The 24,589-nt window shown below is 42.1% G+C and overlaps 1 long non-coding RNA gene across 1 annotated transcript; it reads left to right on the top strand.

Moving 5' to 3' along the window:
* Nucleotides 1-11,610: 11,610 nt before the first annotated feature.
* On the top strand, nt 11,611-20,482 carry LOC311046539. The gene is made up of 3 exons (XR_014600899.1): nt 11,611-11,635; nt 19,278-19,406; nt 20,343-20,482. It is a non-coding gene; the product is annotated as an uncharacterized lncRNA (long non-coding RNA).
* Nucleotides 20,483-24,589: the final 4,107 nt, after the last annotated feature.

Consider the following 24,589-nt stretch of genomic DNA (forward strand, 5'->3'; position numbering starts at 1 on the left):
CCATATTAATCAGCTTTGATATATGCATACATGAGACATAATCTACCTTAATTCATGGTATTATTTGCTAATTAAAATAATTAATTATTTGCATTATACTCATTTACATACTGTACATTTTACTGATCATGTTGCTCCTTTATATACAAATTGAATTGAATATATTTCTTTGGTAATTAGTGTCTTTGCTTAGATGGATTTCTATACTTTAAATGATAACTTCTAATACATATTTGGGGGAGGCAGGCGTTAATCCGACAGACCTTTTCTCCGACTATGTGGCATCCGCGTGCGGTTAGGGTTAGGGTGCGGGTTTGGTTCGGGTTTAGTATTGAAACGTCGGAGCGCTGCGCTGTCGGAGGAATGCGCTGTCGGACTAACGTACTGCACCCCATATTTGACACACACATGTCTGTACTGACACATGCTTTCTATTGATTTGCTCATTTTGCGATTTCTTGATCAAATACATGATATTATAAGAGAGAGAAAGAGAGAGCGATACATTAATGTGACAGTAAACAGATACTGTACAGATACGGTTCATCAGAACCCAGGAAGTAAGAATAAACTGTGTGAAGGTCTCAATTACAAAAGTATATTGGTCGAGTAGATAAATTATAATAAATAAAAAATCATATCACACAAAGATTTGGCGGACCCCCTGTAGTAACTCTGAAGACCCCCTAGGGGTCCCGGACCCCCTGTTGAAGACCCCTGACTTAAACCCTATATTGTTGCTGTCCGGTCGAAAATCCAAAACTATTCATATTTTATTATTTCATATTAATAAATATATCTATTATATATTTAAAATCTTAAAATAGTGAAAATAGCCGATCTACTTTTTGCTGCTTTTGTGTGACACTAGTATGATGAACCAGCTCAGTGGCAGAGCCTTGTATTAGAGAGTTCCGCCACTGAGGGGGCAGAAACAGCTCCGGTCACGTGGTTTATGTAAACTGGAAATAGTTTAAAAAAAAATGCTCATAGACTTCAGTGCATTCCGTAAACTTCCTGTTCAGGGCTTTGTCACTATTCACTAATAGACGGCCATGTAGAAGAAAGGTGAATTAGAGCTAAAGCCTGGCTTTAACACCTATCCTGGCTTAATTTAGCCAGGATTAGGGATGAATCGGTTTCATGAAAGCTGAATTATCTTGAAGATTAGTTTAGCCAGTTCACCCTGGCTAAGTTTAGCCATGACTAGATTTCACGAAAGAGAACTGAAGCAAGCCTAGCTTAGTTACCATGGCAGTTTAGCAGTGAAGTTAGCCTGGTCAGTAGCAGGCTAAAGGTCCTTACACACCGGGCGACACCGGCGAAAATAGCGAATATACGCAAAATTCGGACTCGTTCCGAATAATTAAAAGACGCTTTTTCGCTTCGCTTTTTCGCTCCATGTACGGAGCCATTGACTTTATAAGGTTTAAAAAAAACCCGCATTATTCGCACGAAAAAATCGCCCCGGTGTGTAACAACCTTAACAGTCAAGCTTACTTAATCCAGTGCCTTGTTCTTCAAGTTTTTCCACGGTTAATTCAACACGTGTGTTTGTATAGGCCTATGGACTCATTTTAATGATCCTGCATTCAAATAAAATGAAAGAAATACAATAAGATATAATCAAATTAATCATATTACTAAAATAGTGTGTGACCATGAATCATAATTGTTTCACAATGACTTATGTGATATGTCATTGTCACTCTGTTAACACTATAGTTCATATTGTTGTTAGATGTTTGATCATACATTACAGATTTTTTATAAAAAATGTCTGACACACATATATACACATGTCTCACACACACATATATATATATATATATATATGTATTAGTTACGGGTTTAAAGAAGCCTCTTCACTGAATGTAAGTCAATGAGGAGCATATTTTAATTAATATTTTAATTTTAATTCTAATCAATGGAGATTTTTTTTTTAATTTCTTGTCCACCTTTGTCATTCAGATAAGATTGCAGATATGGCTGCGTTGGCTATTTAAAAATAGCCGATCTACAAGCTCACAACATGTCACATGACGACGCGTTGTGAGCTTGTAGATCTGCTATTTTCAAAATATACAAGTGCTTAAGCGAGATCATTTTCGGGAGTCGGGACTCACGCGGTGGTGCCGCTGTTATCTTTTCATGGACAGTGAGGTCTCCCAAACCTATATACAGTAGTGTGTCCTATGTAGTTATGTACAAGCTGGGTTAAAGATATAAACCCGATGCTCCAAACCGTGCCCAGTGCAGGTGATCATCATGCTGTGTGTATTAATTTGGGCCACCGGGAGATCGGAGAATACAACCATCCAGCCTTCATCCATTAAGATTTATGCATTCATTCATCAATCACTCCATAAAGGTTCAAATTATGAGTGCCTTTACTGCCTTGCCAGGCTATCTTTCATTAACGTGGCATCACGGCAGCCCGGGATTCATGGGGAATAAATGATTGCTTTATTTTAGTGTAACTCGAACGCCCAATGCTCGATATGGGTTAAATAAATTAATATACAAATGTATTCCATTCATGGCGATGTAATTGATGTCATTCATGTATGCTACTAGCCTACTTGACAAAGATTGTAACGTTACGGAATACATGAAAGACAGTTGGGCTTGCAAGTAGGTGCGCGTGCGTGTGTGCGTGTGTGTGTGACTTGACAGGCAGTGAGGCGGGCGGGGGAAACTCTTCTCAATGCTTTTTTTTGGTCGTATTCCGGTTCTTCATGTCGTAAAATCGGGGCGTTTTGAGAATAATTAAGGACTATGTTTTTCTTACCTTTTCTATGATGTTACGATATCTGAAATGAATGGTACAGTAGAAACATGTCATAACTCCATCCCTGGTTCACCACAGCTTAAAACGTGCGCGGATAGGCCTTGAGTTAGATCACATATTTGAATAGCTTTTTTTTCATTTTTTTTGTGAGATCTGACGTTCATAGTGACAGAATACTATGCAACCAAAGAAAAACAAACAGACGTCTCGCTAGACGAGATTGAAAACTCGAGATTTCAATCTCGTCTAGCGAGACTTCTGTTTTTTTTTTTTTTTTTGACAGTGTTCTGTCACTATGAACGCCAGATCTCACCGAAAAAGAAGGGAAAAAAAGCTATTAAAATATGTGATCTAATGCAAGGCCTATCCACGCACGTTTTAAGCGGCGGTGAACCCAGGATGGAGTTATGAAAATGTTCTACTGTACCAAAGATATCATAACATCATTGTCACACTCTGACCCTGGCCTCAGCCCCGCCCCCTTGTCTTTCCACTCTGGCTCGCTCCTTCCCCCCTTCTTTCCTGGTGATGAGGAGACAGGTTACAGCTGTGCGCCCAGCTGCGCGCTGTGCCACTGATTCAATCACTGATTCAATTGACCTTTTAACCAGGCATTCTCTGTTGGCCCAGTGCTTTGTGATAACTTCATGTCGAGTGACCTACTGTTTGTTTTGTAACCGTGGCTATTCTCCCTGTGTTTGTTGCCTTTGTTACTTTTCCCTCTGCCGAGGTGTAACGTTGTTCTTTTGTTTAACTACTGAGAAGTAAAGGATATCATTTCTGCAAACTCCTGGTTCTGTGCTCCGTTTGTTGGTCCAAGTATTACCCGGGTCGGGTCCCTGACAGTATCACAAAGCCATTCATGGACCCCGCGGAGCACGGGCCGGGTGTTGGAGTCCTCGAGTTGCAGCAGCTCACCATGATCTATGATTCTCCGGTCCGGGTCGAGGCGCGGCTAGTGGCGTTGGACTCTCTGGGCCGGTTGGACGCTCGCTTGGACGCGCTGGAAGCCAGCGTTTTGGAGGGCCAGGCGGGGATCCGGTCCAGAGTCCAGGGAGTTTTGCAGCGGGTTCGTACACTGGAGGCGGGGCCCCAACGGGCGTCAGCAGCTGACGCGTCGGTCCAAGCGGACCCGAGAGAGGAGGAGGAGGAGGAGGAGGAGCCGAGCGGCGCTGCCGGTCCACGGGAGGTGGGAGCCGTTGGCGGGCGAGCTGGCTCAGCCAAGTCCTCCAGCATCAATGGAGCAGGAGACGGGCGGGACCACATGGTTCGCGGGTTCCTGGCCAAGGAGTGGGAGCTTCGTTCGGAGGAGGGCGGACGTTAGCCTTCCACCGAGAGAGGGAACCGACGCCGGTCCCTGGAAAGAGAGCAGCGTCGTTCGCCTTCCCGGGTGAGGGAGCGGCGCCGTTTGTCACTGGGGAGGGAAGACCGTGGGCGGTGTCCTTCCGGGTCGAGAACCTGTCGTGGGTCACCGGACAGGAGGAGTCGCCGCCGGCTTCGTTCGATGGAGAGGGAGGTGCGTCGCTCGTCTTCTCCGGGGAGAGAGGGCCGCCGCCATGCCGCCTCCGCCGAGAGAGAGATCCGTCGCCAGCCTCCTCCAGTGGAGAGAGAGGTGCGTCGTGTGTCTCCGGGGAGAGCGGACAGAGAGGGCCGCCGCTAAGGCGCCTCCGCGGAGAGAGAGGATCGCCGTGTCTCCCCGGACAGAGCGGACAGAGAAGGCCGCCGCCAAGCCGCCTCCGCGGAGAGAGAGGATTGTCGTTTCTCCCCGGATAGAGCGGACAGAGAAGGCCGCCGCCAAGCCGCGGAGAGAGAGGATCGTCGTTTCTCCCCGGACAGAGCGGACAGAGAGGGCCTCCGCCAGCGTTCTCCCACGGAGAGGAGGAATCGCCGTCTGTCTCCGGCCGGAGCGCGGGCTCATTTCCCGTCCGGAGAGAGAGAAGGCCGTGGTCTCTCCCCACATCAGGAGCCGGGGCGCCAGTCTCGGGAGGAAAGGGAGCGCCGCTTTAAGAATAAGTTATGTTTGTATTGCGGTCGCTCCGACCACTTTCTCCTTAAATGTGTACGGGACACTTATTTGTTTTTTCCTTTGTCTTTTTGTTTTCAACTGTTTGTTGGGCTTTTGCCCATCAGAGTCTCTTTATGCTTGATCCAGTGTTTTTCTACTGGTTGTAGGGCCTTTTGCCATCTAAGTTCTTAAGAATTGTTTACATTTGATTCCAGGGTGTTTCTACTGGTTGTAGGGTCTGTTGTCCGCCTCTGTAAGAACGTTTTACTTTTGCTAGCTACGGGCCTTGGGGCTGTGGTCCAGTGTTGTTTTTTGTATTTTCAGTGTTCCGGTTGGTGTTCTGTCTCTCACCTGTTTGTTTTTTCCCCTTTTTGTCGTTGCTGTTTCATTGTTCTGGTGTGTGTGTGTGTGTGTGTGTGTGTGTGTGTGTTTGTGTGTGTGTGTGTGTGGGGGTCTAGGCTTGGCCCAGGCTCGGTGTGTTTGTGTTTGTGTTGTTCTCTCAGAGCCTCCCCCCCCCCCCCCCCCCCCCCCCGGGCAGCGGCGACGGCCCGCTGAGGTGTGGAGCGGTTCTGGATCCGGCTCGTGTTTGGTGGGTCCCGTTAAGGAGCCGTCCTCAGCGGTGCTGCTCATGGTCCTTGTCTTTGTCGCTGCCGGGGTTCCCCTCCTCCCCGGGGGGTCCTCCCCTTTCTCGGAGGTCATTTGCCAGTACCCTCGGCTCTACCCGTTGCCTGAGCCCTGGCGACTTCACCCCCCCCCATCCCCCCGGGGAACTTTCTTGCCTACTGATGCCCCATCCCCCCCCCCCCCCGTGTCCTTGTTCTGGGGACGTCTGGAATCCGTCCCTAAAAGAGGGGGTACTGTCACACTCTGACCCTGGCCTCAGCCCCGCCCCCCTGTCTTTCCGCTCTGGCTCGCTCCTTCCCCCCTTCTTTCCTGGTGATGAGGAGACAGGCTACAGCTGTGCGCCCAGCTGCGCGCCACTGATTCAATCACTGATTCAATTGACTTTGCCTTTTAAACAGGCGTTCTCTGTTGGCCCAGTGCTTTGTGATAACTTACTTCATGTCGAGTGACCTACTGTGGCTATTCTCCCTGTGTTTGTTTCCTGCCTTGACTTTGTTACTTTTCCCTCTGCCGAGGTGTAACGTTGTTCTTTTGTTTAACTACTGAGAAGTAAAGGATATCATTTCTGCAAACTCCTGGTTCTGTGCTCCGTTTGTTGGTTCAAGTATTACCCGGGTCGGGTCCCTGACAATCATAGAAAAGGTAAGAAAAACTTAGTCCAAAATTCTCCTTTTGTTTCAGAGGACATATAGACACTAGTAACAAATATAATGCAGCTGAGAAACTTTGGTCAACTTCAGTATGTACTTGCATAATACATTACAAACAGCAAGAATGTGGTCTGACTAGTCTAACTGAGTTGATGGCTTATCATGTGTGTGGCTAACTGGCTATTGTTCTTGGGGTGATAATGAATGGCTACTGGTGAAGGAATTCACACATTTCAACGACCTGCCATTCACTTCATTGAATGTAGGTCACTGAATTGAGTACTTCATTAGTATTCAAATTGCGCGTCATAGCACAGCAAAATCTTGAATCTTCAATACAGTTTGTGTCTTCAATGCCAAGTTACTACTATTCTGTAATAGATACATGAATGCTCGCTGTTGGGAGGCATGCGTTAATCCGACAGACCTTTTCTCCGACTATGTGGCATCCGCGTGCGGTTAGGGTTAGGGTGCGGGTTTGGTTCGGGTTTAGTATTGGAAACGTCGGAGCGCTGCGCTGTCGGAGGAATGCGCTGTCGGACTAACGTACTGCACCCCTCGCTGTTAACACTGCTATAATTATATCTGATAAGCCTAACCAGCACTTGTTTATAACAATGCTTGCACTTCTATGGTAATAAAAAAAATGAAAATGCATCTAAGGCTAAAAGCAGCTTCGAAGTGGTTGAGTTACAGGGTGATTAACATTAGAAACAGTAGAAAATCAGTACAAAGCATATTGTAAGTGTACTAAGTATTGGTGTGATTTGGTGGTATTGAGTGGGCCTGGCCGAGTTTGTGCAGGGCAGAAACGCGCGCGGAGTGCGCGCAATTTTTTTTACATTAATTAATTATACGTGTATGTGGGAGGAACTAGGGGGGGAATAGTTATAGTATACCCTCCAAAAAAATATAGAACACACCACTGCAAAAAAGTCTACTAGTCTACTTTGGATCTGATGGATAGGGTTCTGTTCAGACTGCAGTCCATTTGGAAACACTTGGACCCCCTACCTGGTCGTAGTATCTGGTTGCTCCTGACATTATTATCAGAATGGCAGCAACTAAATCCTTTGATCTCTGATGGCCGAAACATTCTCTGTGTCCTCCTCTTCAATACCTTCGGTTTTGGTCAAACCCCCCCCCCCCCCCCCCACTTGGAAGCAAGGAGGTTGTTTGTTTATAATTATTCACAACAAATCTTTGGATTTGATGATAACTCCCGTGATCGCGCTAGTTTGTGTTTCTGTTTCTTTTTCTTCACTAGTCGGAGTGGCGAGATGTCGGAATGGAAGGCGGTTACCGGTCTAATATGGCGGCCACGGTCCGCGAAAAAAAAGTGTGTTTAAGGACGAGCGTTCCGTTTTCCACCCGGTTGCCGTTTATTTTTTGCTCTGAGAGGGGGAAAAAAGCGTGAGAAATGGCAAGTGTGGCATGAGGCGTGAGAACAGGTTAAATTGCGTGACTCTCACTCTCAAAGGGTGAGACTGGCAGCTCTGCATAACGCTTTAGCATTCATGCTATCATGAAACTGTCAAAAGAGAGCCCAGTTTCTTGATTCAGCAAACGTGGCTCCTTGGCAGAATCCTTTCAGTCTGTCTATTTACTTTGCTGACATCTAAGATCTCTGTGGCAAGTAATGCCTAATTTAAATTCATAAATGTAAGTTTGCTCATCCTGGCGCTTCATTCACTATTTCAGGAATAAATGGCTTTGCACAACAATGTTAACTATAAATATAACGATGCGGCCATCCACATTGATGAATTGTCTATTCTTATATTCTGTATTATTCTATACCTGCATATTATTCTATGCATGAATATTTTCATCCATGCCTCTGGTCCACCTCTATGAAGCGTCATAAGTGATCGCAGAATTTGCCGTCACTTTGAAATGACGCTAGAGTGCATTCCGATCCTGTGAGGCCAACGGGTCAAATTCAACCACTCCGTCCTCGCATTTTATCCTCTCGTCCTCGCAGGGAAGGAGGAGAGGAGGCGCAAGTGCAGGACGCAAGGAGAGTGAGCGAGTGAGCGAGTGACCGGGTGCCGAGTTTGGGGGATTTGAATTCAGTTTATATGAATAAAATAATACACCACACTTATCCTTTTGTCCAGTTGTGTTGTGCAGAGCTGGAGCGTGTCAAATACCTCCTGTAAGAAGAATGGACATCATGGAGCTAGAAATGACTGTGGCTGGACGTTATGGAAAACCTAGCATCAATGACAACGACGAGTCTGGTTATGGTAAGACCTAAATGTTCTCTAGCACAGTGGGTTCTCAAACTTGTTTGTGTCAAGGACCCCCAAATTGATATGTTTTTGGCCGCGGACCCCCATCTGGAAATATTGCGTGCCAGGGACCGTATAAAGTGGAAAAAATGATTAGTGATGCTGTATGAACTCATTTGCGGACCCCACTTTGAGAACCCCTGCCCCAGCACACTGTTTCTTAATGGGTTCAGGGACCATCAGGTGTCCAAAATGACCCTTATGGTTCTGTACAGTGTTCATTTAACTCTGAGAGAGTGTTAATGTCACTCTCAGAGAGTGTTAATTTAATTTCAGAAAGTGTTAATTTCACTCTGAGAGAGTGTTAATTTCACTCTCAGAGAGTGTTAATTTCACTCAGAGTGAAATGTCCCAGATTGGGAAAAGAACCTGCATTAAATCACTGTTCTGTCATGTCAAGACTATCTCTCCAGTCTACATTCCAAATGTACGGTAACTAATCACTGTACATAGGGAATATCATCTCTGTCTGGCAGAACCCTTGCATTGTCACGTTTTATATTTTTTATACAGTATATTTCTGATAACCCTTATGGGTATGCAACTCCGAGAGTGTACAAACTTGAAACAAACCTTTCAAATCAAAATAAAACGATTATCACTGAGGCCTGGGGTCCCAGAGATAACAAACTGGTATTAAATGGGTGGACCATGGGTTAATGTAAAGATTGGTCGATATTTTCCCATGGACAGAAGTGCGAGGGCCTGGTCATCGCTGCTTGCAGCTTAAATTGACTTTAAAGTCGCTCAAATTAAACTGTATGAGTATTCATGACTGATTTAATACCAATGCTGTGTTTATTTCAGCCCACCTGAAGGAAAGTGAAAACCAAATCGAAGAACTGAAGAGACAGCATGCAGGTATTAAACCGTTATATTTTGCTGTTGTCCTCAGATACACTAAGAAAACAAAAATATATGAAACTAGTCATCTGTGTTATTTTATGATGGAAACGAGGAGTCTTCGACATGTTACACATTTGTGTAGGACAACCCAATTATCCACAAACCTGCCGCTCTGACAGTTCATTCTGTTATGTAACAACCTTGATGTTTCACCTTGTCATGGTAATGCGATTATCACTGAGGCCTGGGGTCCCAGAGATAACAAACTGGTATTAAATGGGTGGACCATGGCTTAATGTACAGTATATCAAACTGTGGGTCCTTGAAATTAAAAGGGCTGAGAATCACTGAACAAAAATATAATAAAAATATAATATTAATATTTAGGCTTTCAACAGGAGCTCTTTATCCAGAGCGATTCACAATAAGTAAGGTGTATTTACGATTCACAATAAGTAAGGTGTGTGTGTGCGCGTGTGCGTGTGTGCGTGCGTGCGTGCGTGCGTGCGTTCTCCAGCTGTTGGACTGGATGGGATCATTATTGGATCTCTCTTTGCTGTTCAGGCTATAGTCCTAATTGGTCTTGGACTCACCCTCTGTAAGTCAAGTTTAATAACAATGTATATATTATTAATAATATATTTTTATTATAATGTTTTATGTAACATCATTTTTTCCAATACAATAGCATATATGATACTCCTCAGAAATAGAGTTATATGTGCCCAAGCACTGCACCAGTGCGAAGCCCTATTGAAATTGCAGATTCTTCTTCTCACAAATTAATTGCATTTTTGAGGGCCTAAACGTATTCAAAAAGTTGCACAAATTTGCACAAATATCACATGGTAAGAAATTATGTATTTTAATGGTCTCAAAAAGGGGCATGGCCTAATAGCTCAATAGCGCCCCCTACAAAATGTTAAAGTTGAAGCCCCACAACACGGTTTCACCTACAACATTGGTACACACCTGCATCATGTCCCAACTTAACTTAACTTAACGATACAAAAAAGTATCTTTTGAGCCATGAACTAAATCGAACAGACATTTTTAATTTTTGTGGCGTTTTAGTGCATTTCATGCCATTTTCACAAGTCATTCTTTAACAAACTTCTCCTAGGAGGATGGTCATATCCACCTTATGACTCGCTCAGCATACACAAACACCAATGAAGAACAAGGACTGTGATCTGAGTCCAATGACATCAACCACAAGTCTGTTTGGCAATCAGCTCAAAAGTTAAATAGAAAAAAAGGAAACATTTGACCTTGTAGACTATTTTCACATCCTGTTTAGCGGTGAAACATGGAGGTTTGATACTTCGCCACGGTCACGCCGTTTTACGAAAGCTTACGATTTTGATAACTTTTCATCATTAAGGTCTTTAGTGTATGCTGAGCGAGTTTGAGGTGGATTTGACTATCCTCCTAGGAGGAGTTCGTTAAAGTACGACCCGTGAAAATGACATAAATTACACTGAAACGCCATTATAAATTCAAATTGAATGACTTCCTGTTGGGTTTAGGTAATGGCTCCAAGAGACTTTTTTGTAAGTCGGGACATAATGCAGGTGTGTACCAATGTAGGTGAAACCATATTGTGGGGCTTCAACTTCAAAAAGGTAGGGGGCGCTATTGAGCAATTAGGCCACGCCCCTTTTTGAGACCAATAAAATACGCACATTTTCACCACTTATAATTTTTTGAGTACGTTTAGGCCCTCAAAAACACAATTAATCATCGGTAAAATAATAAAGAGGCAACTCACAAGTGGCTATGACAAACTGTTCAAAAGTTATGGCAAATGATAGACACAATGACATGTTGACCAATCAGAAAAGGGTGTGGAGCTAGGTAACACCAACTTTAAACTGAATCCAATGAGGCCACTTACAAATGACTACGACAAGCAGGTCAAAGGTTATGGCCAAACATGGGAGCAAACAGGAAGTGAAAATAGCCGATCTACAAGGTCAAGTTTTTCCTTTTTTCTATGTAACATCCCTTTTTTTCCTTTTAACTATGTACATAGCTCCGCTCCTCCCTATTACAATTGATCGATATTTGAAAGTTCCTATGTCTTGTTATAACTTTTCAGTGGTTAGTCGTGTAGACTTCTGAGTTGCGTCACTTGATTCGGTTGAGAGTCCATGTCCTTCAATTTATTTACTTATATCTTTTGCCATAACTTGCCATAACAGTTTGTCGTACATAGTCATGAGTCGCCTCACTGGACTTGATTGAAAATCCTTGCGAGGGCCCGGTCATCGCTGCTTGCAGCTTAAATTGACTTTATATTTAAAGTCGCTCAAATTAAACTGTATGAGTATTCATGACTGATTTAATACAAATGCTGTGTTTATTTCAGTTGGCCTGAATGAAAGTGAAAAACAAATCGAAGAACTGAAGAGACAGCATGCAGGTATTAAACCGTTATATTTTGCTGTTGTGGATGAGGAATGCCATTGCTGATCCGGAGTAAGGTCACTCTCTTGAATCTTGATAATAAAACTACTAACTTGTTGACGGATTTCTGCATCTTCATCTGGGCTGACCAACTCAAAGGTCTTTTCTGCTACTGAATTATCTTTGAGTGGTCCGTGCAGGAAAGCAAGTCCGCTTATCCATGAGGTATGTGCCAGGCGTGACGCAGGGAGCGACCTGGATGCATGGAACATTTGTTGTATGTCTGCAAGGATAGCAACATTACATTACAGTTAGAAGAAGCTTTTATCCAAAGCGACTTACAAGAAGTGCATTCAACATAGGTAGGGAACAAAACTACTAATCACAGAAGTTTTAAGTGCATTCTTTTCTAAAACAAGCAATTAAGAGTATACCTAGCGCTAAGGTAAAAGTGCAATATATCAGCTACCTACTTTTTTAAACAGATGAGACAAATAGGGAAAACAAATGAGCAAGAGCTAAAACGAATAAGTGTATCGAATAAACAATATCCAATAAAACAATAAAACAAGAGCTCGTACAACTAGTTAACAACAATTAGGCAAGGCGAAGAGGAAGGATAGTGATCCCTGAAGAGGTGGGTTTTCAGCGGCGAAAGATGGGCAGTGACTCTGCTGTCCTGACATCATTGGGGAGTTCATTCCACCACTGTGGGGCCAGAACAGAAAAAGGTTGTGACCGTGTAGATCGGCCAGAGGGACCACTGAGCGACGAGGCAACCAGTCGCCCCGAGGCGGCAGACCGAAGTGGTCGGGCAGGAGTGTAAGCATCAACCATATCCCAGAGGTAAGAAGGAGCTGTTCCTTTCACTACCCTATAGGCTAGCACCAGGGTTTTAAACTGGATGCGAGCCGCTACGGGGAGCCAGTGTAGAGAACGGAGAAGGATAGTTGTGTGGGAGAACTTGGGGTGGTTGAACACCAGACGAGCCGCAGCTTTCTGAACAAGCTCCAGAGGTCTGACGGCAGACGCCGGGGCACCAGCAAGGAGGGAGTTGCAGTAGTCCAGGCGGGAGATGACAAGAGCCTGGATGAGCACGTGCGCTGCCATCTCCGTGAGGAAGGGGCGAATCCTCCCGATGTTGTAGAGGAGGAATCTGCAGGACCGTGTCACAGATGCGATGTTTGCCGAGAACGACAACAGCAACCTGTTCCTTTCTTTAGCGGATCAAAACTCCCAGAAGGGAGTTGTTGAGGTCTGGGCCGGTAAGGAGCACATCGTTGAGAGAGATGCCGGAGTGCTGTGCTAGAGTCAAACACCTCTCTAATTTCACCTGGCTTTCGTGGATGGTAAACTACGAAAGTTGGCAGATACCAACATTCCTCATCTTCTCTCAGCAGTGGGGCTTGCTCAGCATGGCCGTTCTCAAAAATCTTTCCCATGAAAGTGACGTACTGTGCTCTCATTTCAGGCTTCCTGTTTAGAGTGCGTTGAAGTGAGGCGAGACGGTTGAGCGCTTGCTGTCGATTGTTGGGTAAGCACTGCCTTGGCACTCTAAATGGGGAGAGGTGCGACCCAACTGTGTTTCTCGTCTCTGTAGACTTCTCTGTCCATGATGTTTAGGAAGATTTTGTCTTGGATGGATAGGGCAGGTTCATTATCTACCTTCGTCCTGTTGAACCCTGTCAGTCCAAGAGTTTGTTCTGTGACCGCCCTCGGCTTGGAGAGATTGCCTTGTCACTCCCCGCCATCATCACAGCTTTCTCTTTGAGCTGCAGGAAGCTTTCACAGGGAGTAAGGATAGTAGGGCGGCCATTCTCCAATACATTAGTCTTAAATGTGCTCACATCTGGGCCTGGCTTATGTGCATTCCCCAAACACACGTCTCCCACGAGCACCCAGCCTAGATCCAACCTTTGTGCAAAAGGTGTGTCATGTGGACCGTTGATCTGCTACCTGACTTTATGCACCCTGACTATGTCTCTTCCTAGTAACAAGAGAATCTCTGCACCAGAGTCGAGCTCTGGAATATTGGCTGCCACACTTCTCAAATGCGGATGGTGGTAAGCTGCATCGGGCATTGACGAGCGATTGTTGAGTATCTCGTTACACTCAATAAGTGTTGGGAGAACGAGACTGACCTTTCCATCGAGCAACTCAATTTGGAAGCCTTCTGCTCTTCTTCCGGATGTGGCAATGGTACCGGCACAGGTTCTCAAGGAGCATGAGGATGGTTCGCTCGGAACCTTGAACAAAGAAGTTACAGGGGCAGGGTCAGGATTAGATGACTGGTCTGCACGTTGCTGGGGAATATATGACCGGGTTGCAGATTTCTGGGGAATATATGACTGGGCTGCAGGATTCATAGTGTGATGAGCTGTTGTGGAATCCAACTTGCGCTCGTTTTCCCTCTGTATTTCCTTTCTTGGGAAGTGGTGTAGCATCGCCTGGTGTATTGGAATTAACTGGTGGCTTATCGTCTTCATAATGTTGTATATTGGGTGTTGAGGGTGAGTCATGTACTGAAGTTCCCCATGTGATGAGGCTTTCGTAGGGACCAGGAGGACCGGGTGAGCTGGGGTGTGTAGAGTGGAATTTAATCTGGTCTTCCATTTATTCACTTCTGCACTCAGGAATGTCCTTTTCAGGCACTGGCTCTTTGACCTTGTTTGATGCACTCATAGTCCTCTCCTTCAGCTGTCTCTAAGATCTCAGCTGCAGCTGCCTCTCGTTGAAGTTGTTCCCAGTTCAGCCTCCAGCTTAGCCCTTTCCAACTGCAATTCTGTTTCCTTTTAGGCCTTTTGCCTTTTTAATTGTGCTTCCCTTTCAGCAAATGAAACACATGCTTTCGCCGCTTCAGCCTGGCACGAGCTCGTACAACAGCACTGGTGGATGGGGCTGTAGTGCTGCTTCTCCTTGAACTGGATGAGGAATTATTGTCAACTTGCTTTATATCCATGTTCAGATGAGAGGAAGGTTGTCTGTTGACGGGCTGCTAAACTCCAGAAGATCTGTTTTTTTCACTGTACTGCCCCCACTGAGGTGTTAGGCAACAACAATTAGGCAGCCAGCCAAACTCCATTCAAAAAAGAGACAAGAGTCAGGGATTAGGCGTCTTGCTCCTTTTTTACTGATCTTTGTCAGGAGTGAAACTGTAACACAGTAAAGTGTACAAAATACAATACAGTTACAATAAGCATGATGTATACAGGCAGCAAAAGGCAATCAAATAAATGTAATTTAAATTATATATATATATATATATATATATATATATATATATATATATATATATATATATATATAAACTAAAATCACAGCATTTCTGCCTAAATCCAAATATGTGTACACTCTTTACATACAATACAATCAAAATAAACATAAAACTTACAAACAATGCTTCTTCTGTAGTGTTAAACAATTGCAAGTTACACCGGTGATACAATCAAGGAGAGTGGGTCACAAACAGGCACACAAAATCCTTCAAAATAAAACAGACAATAGCCTGGAAGGCAAAACACAGGTTTACCCTGTCAATTGCAGTGTAAGAATGGTCAGCTTTTGATAAATATGGCAGAGCCTCACCCCACCTGTTTTTCGACATGACGAAGCGGAATACAGCCAAGAAGAGGAACTTCTCCGACATGTGAAGTTACCCCACCAATAACCTCCGTGGATTCACACACAGCTACACAGCACACACACCTCATTATGCGTGAAATGGCACCTGCTATTTGTATACACAGGGCACAAACAAATAAACACAAATAAAACAAAAATATGACCGCATTCGTAACAGTGCAAGTCCAGTCAACAAAAATAATTATATAATATCCTTTCCGTGTTTATTAGTCTATTATTTGTTGGTGGGGTTATGTTGTGAACTTCTTTAGTCTCATTACACATGAGATCATTTCGTTCAGCTGATCCATTATGCAATAGAGAGACTCGCTTCCAGACAGAACAGATGTAGCCTAAAAGTTGTCTGTCAAGGCGATGCAACAGCGACATCTGTATTTTTAGACGAGAGAGGCAGGACGTTGAACTTCTCCAGCACCAGTGTTGCCAGATTGTGTAAGAGAAATAAGCAACCAGGTCTATGAAAATAAGCCCAAAAGAAGTAACTATAGGGCACTTAGGCCATATGAGAACTGTAAACCATACTGTAAACATTGAAAATAGCCGGAAATATCTGCAATATTCCAGATGCGACGCGTTGTGAGATTGTAGATCTGGCATTTTCAAAAAATATTGGAAGAAAATGTGGAAGATTTGGAAGATTTTTGCAAACATTCTAACAACAAAAATCTGGTACGGGGCATCCTAGCACAAAACATTTTCAGATGGGGGTTATAGGGACAAATAGGCTACATTAATTTGGGGGGTCATGACTTAATATATATTATAGACGTTATTTCAACGGCTATAATATAGACGGTCTATAAATATACGCTTAAAAAACAGCTAATCAACGTGTAGGCTAAGCCTAGACCGCTAAAAAACATTCACTGTTAGACCAATTATAACCCTGTTTTAGCCTAGCCCTTAGACGTATTTTAGACGTCTAATAGCCCGAAACATGCTCAGTGGGTTGGCATCACATTGTACTTAAAGTACCAAAAGTAAAAGTACCCATTATGCGGTCGTCTGATCCGCTGATGATCCATGTTGTCGCTATGACATGAGTCTTAAAACCCCTTTATTTATACCATATGTTGCGCACGAAAAGTAGTAGTTTTGTGAGGGAATAATTTCAATTGGTTTGTTGCGTTCAGATATCGAATCGCTTCATATCATTGCAAAAGTTGAAAGATAGATGGATAGATCACATAGATTAGAATATAGGCATATGCATATCTCTGCTGTCCAGCCAGAAACTGCTAACTCCAAAATGCTCATTGTTCAGGAAACGCAAAAACAAAATATACGTTTTTCAGGAAATGAAGAAAACCTTATATTTTTAAAACAAAGCAATACTGCCTCATCAAAGTTGGTATAGTGACTTTATATATTGTCAGATACTTGCATGTGTCATTATATTATCAACACTTTAACCAAATCGCGGGTAAATCAACACTTTACCCAGCGCAAGTGGAGTTAGCAGTTTCAGACGAGCAGAAATCAAGCTGAAGTGGAGTTAGGTGTCCAAACAACAATAGCTCCACCCGCTGCTAAGGGAGAGGTTTCAAAAGGGTACAAATTCTCAAAAGCTAACAATGGATCTCCAAGCTCACAATGCATCACAACAACGTGTGAATTAATGCCCTGATGCTTCATGCCACTTGTTATATAGGCCTACAATAATAAACAGGACTTTAAATATTACAATAACTTCTGCAAAGAGGTTGTAGAATAGCGCGACAGAAATGCTATGAACGCCTTTCTTCTTGTCATATTGCTCTCCTCATTAAACACTTCATAGATTTTAGAAATATAATTACTTGTTTTCATAACATTAGCGTCAGTGCTAAGTTTGATAAACAGGTACACTGCATAGTTTTAACAGACTACGGGGAGCGTGTTTACGTGGTCCTCCTCCTCGTTCACTGCGCAACGCGCTCTACTCATGCTGTTGAAAAGCAGCGCTGTAGAGGAGAGGGGGGAGTTGTTTGTTTTTGACGGACAGTTTGAGGATCCAATGGAGTTGGGAGTTTTCGTCAGAGGCGCTTTTTAATACTTTTCATTGGTTCAAATGTTTTGATATTTTACACAGACCTAAAGGGTGTTCAATAGCCTTGATTTATGAAAAAAAGAAAAAAAAAAAGAAAGAAAATGGAGTTAGCTCGTCCTGGCTGGACACCGACGATATGATAGATAGATAGTGTTGTCAAATAATTGTAGTGGAGTATAAGTACAATATTTGCCTCTGGGGTAAAGTATTGAAAATTGGAAATACTCCAGTAAAGTAAAAAAATACCTCAAGTACTTAAGCAGGCTACAGTACTTGAGTATATGTACTTAGTTACTTTAGCTCTGTCACTTTCCCCCTAACCATTGAACGCCGACCGTGGACTAAACACACGCCCACAAAAACTAAATATTAAAGTTTTTAATCTATCAGACGTACATCTATAGACAGACAACAAACTAAACAATATAATGAAGAACAGAAGTTTAAACACAGCTCCAGTCGCCCGCCCGGTGGTCGCGATGCGGTCGTGAGGAGATGCCGGGCCGTTTCCCCACTGGTGACTTGTAGATCTGCTATTTTCAAGCTGGTGCAGGCAGCAGGTTGCCTGTTGCTTTTTCCACACAGCATTCGCGAATTTATATGAATGTTTTTAATTAGCAGCTGTGCATATTAAAGTATTGAAGATTGTTAAACTTGGGCAATATATACTTTCATTAATTAATTAATAACCTTTATCACACACCGAGTGCACGCGGATGCCACATAGTCGGAGAAAAGGTCTGTCGGATTAACGCATGCCTCCCGATCTGTCGGATTAACGCATGCCTCCCGATCACTCTAGGTCTAGGAGCTCTGAATTGGCATGTACATACTGTCCTTCGACCCCTCTCCACGCACGCACACACGCGCACACGCACACACACACACACACACACACACACGTCTCTCCCTTTTTCCTAAATAGTCAGTGTACTGTATATGTCGCTCAAGTAATAGCGAAGCATCAAACATGAAATAAACTATCTGTCTGTCTACGGGCTCCGGCCTTGGAGGGAGCGGGACTCCCGCCGTCACCTCTGCCCGAGACAGCAGCTGCTGAGCGGCGAGACGAGGTGAACGTCCGCAAAAAAACAGGAAATACTGCAGCATGATTTTTTTCTTTTAACTTGTTAATTTGTGTATATAAAATATAGATTCCCTGTCGAATCTCCTAATTACTCCAACACTATTCTTGTGAAGTAGTTAGTTTGTACTTTTTTATTGAGATTATTAAGTTCGTTTTGGTCATTTCTAGCACAGGGAACCACCAATATGTGCTCACCGTGATCGGACTCCTATGACGGGCTCCATGGAGAGCAGCGTGGGAGGGTAGCGACCAGACGGCTCGTTGAGTAATTTAGCAGCTTGTTTATAAACATTCTGTAGATTTTTTTTCCATAAATAGGTTATGTAGTAACTAAATATAGACTTGTTTCTCATCTACAGCTGCTATTTTTCATTTTTTGACTTCATAATGCGCATCTGCTCAAACAGCTCGTTTTTGTGTCGCCTCGAAAAATTACACTTGAGGAGACTTGAGTGACAGCTCCTTGGACACGCCCAGTTTGAAAAAACGGCAATTCAAATGGATTTCTGCGTTTTTTTCACAAAGGCGTCCTTTGGTGTGAACGCAGCATTAGGCATTCATTTACAAAAAAAGGCACAAAAAGTCTAAATATGGAGATGCACAACAATGATATGTCGCTGTATGTCCAAAATCATTCCTTTTTTATTATAATTTAAAAACATTTTAAAATAGTGAAAACAGCAGATCAACAAGCTCATTGAGACGTGTTGTGAGCTTGTAGATCTGATATTTTCACCATCTTTGCAACACTGATGAAAGGTGTTAATTTATGGAAAAATATGGAGATATGAGGTTTCTGCCCGACAACAACTTTATAATCATACATAATTAGATAATTAATAGTATAAAATATGCTTTTATAATAATATAAATAATGTGATAATGCTCCTGTGTTGACAGACCAACCAAAGGTGGCCTTCTCTGCTGGGTTGAGTAATGATGGATACGTTGGACCATTTAGTTCTGAAACCACTCTGGTTTATAAGAAGGTCTTCACTAACATCGGCAACGCCTACAATACATCTACAGGTAGGTGGTGATTATGTTAATTATGATAATAAACTTGAAGTGATAATGTTAATTACGTAAATGAGCTTTACATTAAGTGATGACATTAGTTATGTTAATGAACTCAACATTAAGTGAATATGTGCATTATGTTAATTAGCTTTAAATTAAGTGATGACATTAATTATGTCAATGAGTTTTACATAAGTGAATAAGTTAATTATGTCAATGAGCTCTACATTAAGTGAAAACGTTCATTATGTTAATGACCTTAACACAGTCAATTATCTCTCACCAACTAATGACACAACTTACATCTCTGTGAAAACATCAGTTGTTCAAAACATGTTCAAACACTTTTCTAAAATATATGTGAGCTTGTACATCGGCTATTTTAGAAAAGCTTTTGAAAATATTTCCTTTAAAAAGAATAGAGTTTAAGTATTTAACAGTGTTTAACCCTTTAAGACCGGGAACGCATCTGTGTGTAATTTTTAGAGTTCTTTGCGCGGCACCGAGTGATCTGACATTTTTGAAAAAATAAATTGTGTAAATGTGTGCAAATATTTGAATATATATATATATATATATATATATATATATATATATATATATATATATATATATATATATATATATATATATATATATATATATATATATATATATATATATATAAGTTTGAGAACCACTGATATAGAAACATAAGTTTTTTCAAAAAACTGTTAGACATTTGTAGAATCGGCCAAATTGCACAAATTTTCATGTTAAAAAAATAGCAGATATACAAACTCATAGTTTGTATATCGAAGAGCTTGTAGATCTGCTATTTTTTTAATTGCCAAAGAAATCTTAAATGACAGATGCTTCCCCGGATTGAATGGGTTAAAAAGCATCAACATGAGTGTGTGTGTGTGTGTGTGTGTGTGTGTGTGTGTGTGTGTGTGTGTTTTCTAGGTTATTTTCGATCTCCAGTGAAAGGAGTTTATTACTTCAGATTCACTGCAGCTACCAAGGGATCATCAGAGTATGTGTATATCTATATGTATAAAAATAATCAGAAGCTCATTCATAACTTTGGAGCCAATAATCATGGATATTATGAATACATATCTAATGGAGTGATAGTAGAGATGGAGCAGGGAGACACAGTAGACATGAGGTTAACTAGTAGTAATTTCATCAGGCTCTATGATGACTCAAACAATCACAACACATTCAGTGGTTTTCTGCTCTATTCTATGTAACACTGCTACTGACACGGCTGGAAACTCACTGTGTACATTTACTCAAACACTCTACTTAAGGGCCTTTCTGTGTGGAGTTTGCATGTTCTCCCTGTGTCTCCTAGGGTAGTTAATACCCTCACAAAAACATGCAGTAATCCTGGTCACTATACTGCCTCCCCCTGGCCAGCCGGGGCGCCTGATGGAGGGGAAGGGAACTGGTTGGAATAACGTGTTCCTTCCACGCGCTACGTCCAACCAGGGAAACTCTCCCCTGCCAGGTGACAAGAAGGTCAGTTGGCTCTCATGCATTGAAGGAGGCATGAGCTCGGCCCTGGCCTCCCTAGGTTGGCAGAGGGAAGGTAGTGCCCAGGATTACATAGACAATTGGCACTGGGTGTAAAAAATAGGGTTACAAAATCGTGGGATAAAAATTTAAAGTAAAAAAAAAAACACTCTACTTAAGTACAATTTAGAGATACTTTTACTTTATTAATAAGAATAAGAATAAGAATAATAATCATCATTTTAACCACTATGTTTACTTACTATTCAGAAATAGCTGATCTACAAGCTCACAGTGATGTGTTGTGAGCTTGTAGATCTGCTATTTACAAATAAAAAGTGAATGATGTGGAATCATTTAGAAAATATAAAATCACAAATCTTGTCTTATGGGGGTCTCTGGCTCTAAATCTTTTCAGATGGGGGTCAGCAGCCAAATACATATTAACGTGACAATCCATTACATCTCAGAGGCAAATATTGTACTTTTTACTCCATTACAATTATCCAACTGCTTTAGTTACTAGTTACTTTGTAGATTTATATTATCAATACAAATCATACATTAACCATTTAAGCCCTATTTTAGACTTTGGCTCTTCCAAAATAGCAGATCTACAAGCTCACAATGTGTTGCAATGCATCATGTTATGATCTTGTAGATCTGCTATTTTTGGACAAAAAGAAAAAAGTGAAATAGTCCATTCTGCATAATGAGTACTGGAAGTATGTTTTCATGACAATACTTTTGCACTTTTCCAGGTAATTGATTGTAATAGAGTATTTCTACATTGTGGTTATACTTATAAGTCATTGTGGATAAGAGTGTAAATGTCTAAATTGTAACTTGTACTTGTAAATGGTATTTGTACTTTTACTCCAGTAAAAATGTGAGTACTTTTTCCACCACTGGTCCTGGTAGCATTACATTAAAGAGCTTCTATAATGCTCATATTCATGTTGTCAATAAAGACACATTCTAAAGCACCGTTGTGTCTATTGTATTTTGTTGTTTTGTTTTGTTTGAATGATTATTGATTATTATTGTTATTATTTTAACTACTACTACTACTACTACTACTACTACTACTACTACTAATAATAATAATAATAAATAATAATTATGTTTCGCACCCTGTCCGTCCGTCCGTCTGTGAATTTTATTTTAGCTATAGAGGGCAATTGTAATGTATTAAGGCATATCCTTTTAAGTTTACATTCTCTCCTTGGTCTGTGTTCTGCATCTGGGTTCACTCACTGTCTGCCTTGTCATAGGAAATGTGTCCTCTGCATTTAGCCATCCTAACTATTAACAGCAGTAATGTACACCCAGCTCTCTCTCATGAACTACAGCTGTCCTCTTATAGCAGATTAGTGATGTTATGAGGATGCAGCACCTGAAGGTGTGTTGCTATAACCTCTCCCGATAATGAATTGGAGATTGTCTTCCACTTGGAGGCTCTGCATCCAAATGGACTTCGTTTTATTGAAGCATCGATAGTAATGAACCAGAAAATGAACTTACATCCCCATTAAATTAAAGGCCTCCACAAACGTATAATCTCCTGATAACATTGGCGAGTGTCTTGGCTCTTTGTCCTATATTGAGCAGAAACACGTTTACGTTCAGCCTAACATTACGGGGAGACACAAAACCATTCCTTTATCATTATTTAAACACATCTTAAAACAGTGAAAATAGCTGATTTACTTTTTGCTACTTCTGTGTAACACCAGCTCAGTGGCGTTGTGGTTAGAGTGTCCGCCCTGAGATTGGGAGGTCGGGGTTCAATTCCCTGACCGGGTCATACCAAAGACTATAAAAATCGGTCACAATGCCTCTGGCTTGGGGCAATTCCCTGCAAATAGGCTATTGGTGTTATGTCCAGGATTGGGTTGGGGGTAAGTCCCTCCGCAGCGGTGTAATGTAACTAAGTACAGTTTTTAGGTAATTTTACTTTACTGGAGTATTTCCCATTTTCACTACTTTTACTTCTACTCCACTACATCTCAGAGGCAAATATTATTCTTTTACTCAACTACAATTATTTGAAAACTTTAGTTACTAGTTAGGCTACTTTGTAGATTTTTATTATTACAAAACATACATTAACCACTTCAGCCTTATATACTTCGACAATTTGAAAATAGCAGATCTACAAGCTCACAACGCGACGCTTTGCTGTTTTCAAAAGATTTGTATACATTTTGAACACTTGTTAAACGGGACATTCTGCTTAATGAGTACCTTTACTTTTGGTACTTAAAGTACATTTTGATGCCAATACTTTTACTCAAGCACATTTAGAATGCTGGACTTTTACTTGTAACTTGTTGCCCTTATAGATGTATGTAGACCATACTATTTGTTCACCACCAGGTGGCCCACTTGTGCTATGGTGTGATAACTGTACAAGTACAACAATGAGAAGATGGCCTTGATTAGAAACCTGTACTGAGTACACAGTACTCAGGCATCTCTACAACGCAGTTTAGACTTTTACACAGTACCTATTCAAAACATCCATCTATTTAGATACAACTACACTCGAGTATTAGACCATGTTCAGTATATTTCCAAGATTGGAATCAGTCAATAAATCAATTGTAGCCCTTGTGCCACACCCGGATGCCCCTCACTATGAATAATTGAAAGTGTTAGAGGTTTAAGTTTGTCAGTTAACGTTGCACTCTGCAGGTCTTAAGATGTACAAACTATCTGTGCAGGTATCCTCTATGTGGGAAAGGCTCTGCGTAATGAAATATCAACAGATATAGAAATACTGCAGGACTAGTTGAAATACTCTCTGCTTCCCCAATCTCTTTTGAGTGAATCCATTACAACTACATCACCTTAGGGAGAGAGAGAGAGAGCGAGAGAGACAGATTTAGAATGCGCTGGTAGATGAATGAAAGAGAGGAAAAGAGACTGAAGGCTAACTTTGTGCTCCATCGCGCGAAAGTGCCACGTGGAGAAAATAACGGAGGCACGGGAGACCGTTGTAGGACGAAGTATAAACCTGGATTCAGAGAGATGGACTGTGGGGTTACAGTATGTAGGATGCACTGGAGGCTGATTGGTCAATGAGCTAGTGTTTGACGATTGTAATCCAATCCACTTCTCTGGACGAGTACACAAACTTAATTCAAGTAAAGGCCGACACAAAAATGTATCATTTCAACGTCCAACCGAAATCCCTACAGGACCGTTCGTTCTCATCGAGAGAGAGAGAGAGGAAAACGCGTTCCCCTATTCTCTAAGACGTTAACGCCCTCCCCTCGTTTTGTAATCCACACGTGATGAGCATTGATCCGGTGGTCTCCGCTGAATGAAAGGACGCTCCTTGGTGGGTTTCTGGTCAATTTGGACGGGAGCTGCAGCCATTATGACACAATGAGCCTGGGAGAAGACACAGAGGATTATAGATAATAGCCTCCTGCATCGATAGCACTCTGACTGAAAGGGCTCTGCCTTCAAATAGTGAAAACCTTGTATGCCCAAAACAGTTCCTTACTTGTTATTTTTCACAACATTTTTAAAGTTGCGAAAAAAGCTGATCTACAAGCTCACAACGAGCATGTAGATCAGCTGTTTTCACACTACTTTTGTTTGTGCGAGACTTTTGAAGTAGGGCATTAATTTAAGAAAAAAAAACATACGTTTATGGAGATACAAGGTTTCTGCCTGACAGC

This window comes from Gymnoscopelus microlampas (assembly GCF_963454915.1).
Source record: "Gymnoscopelus microlampas genome assembly, chromosome: 6".
NCBI classification, from domain to species: Eukaryota; Metazoa; Chordata; class Actinopteri; order Myctophiformes; family Myctophidae; genus Gymnoscopelus; species Gymnoscopelus microlampas.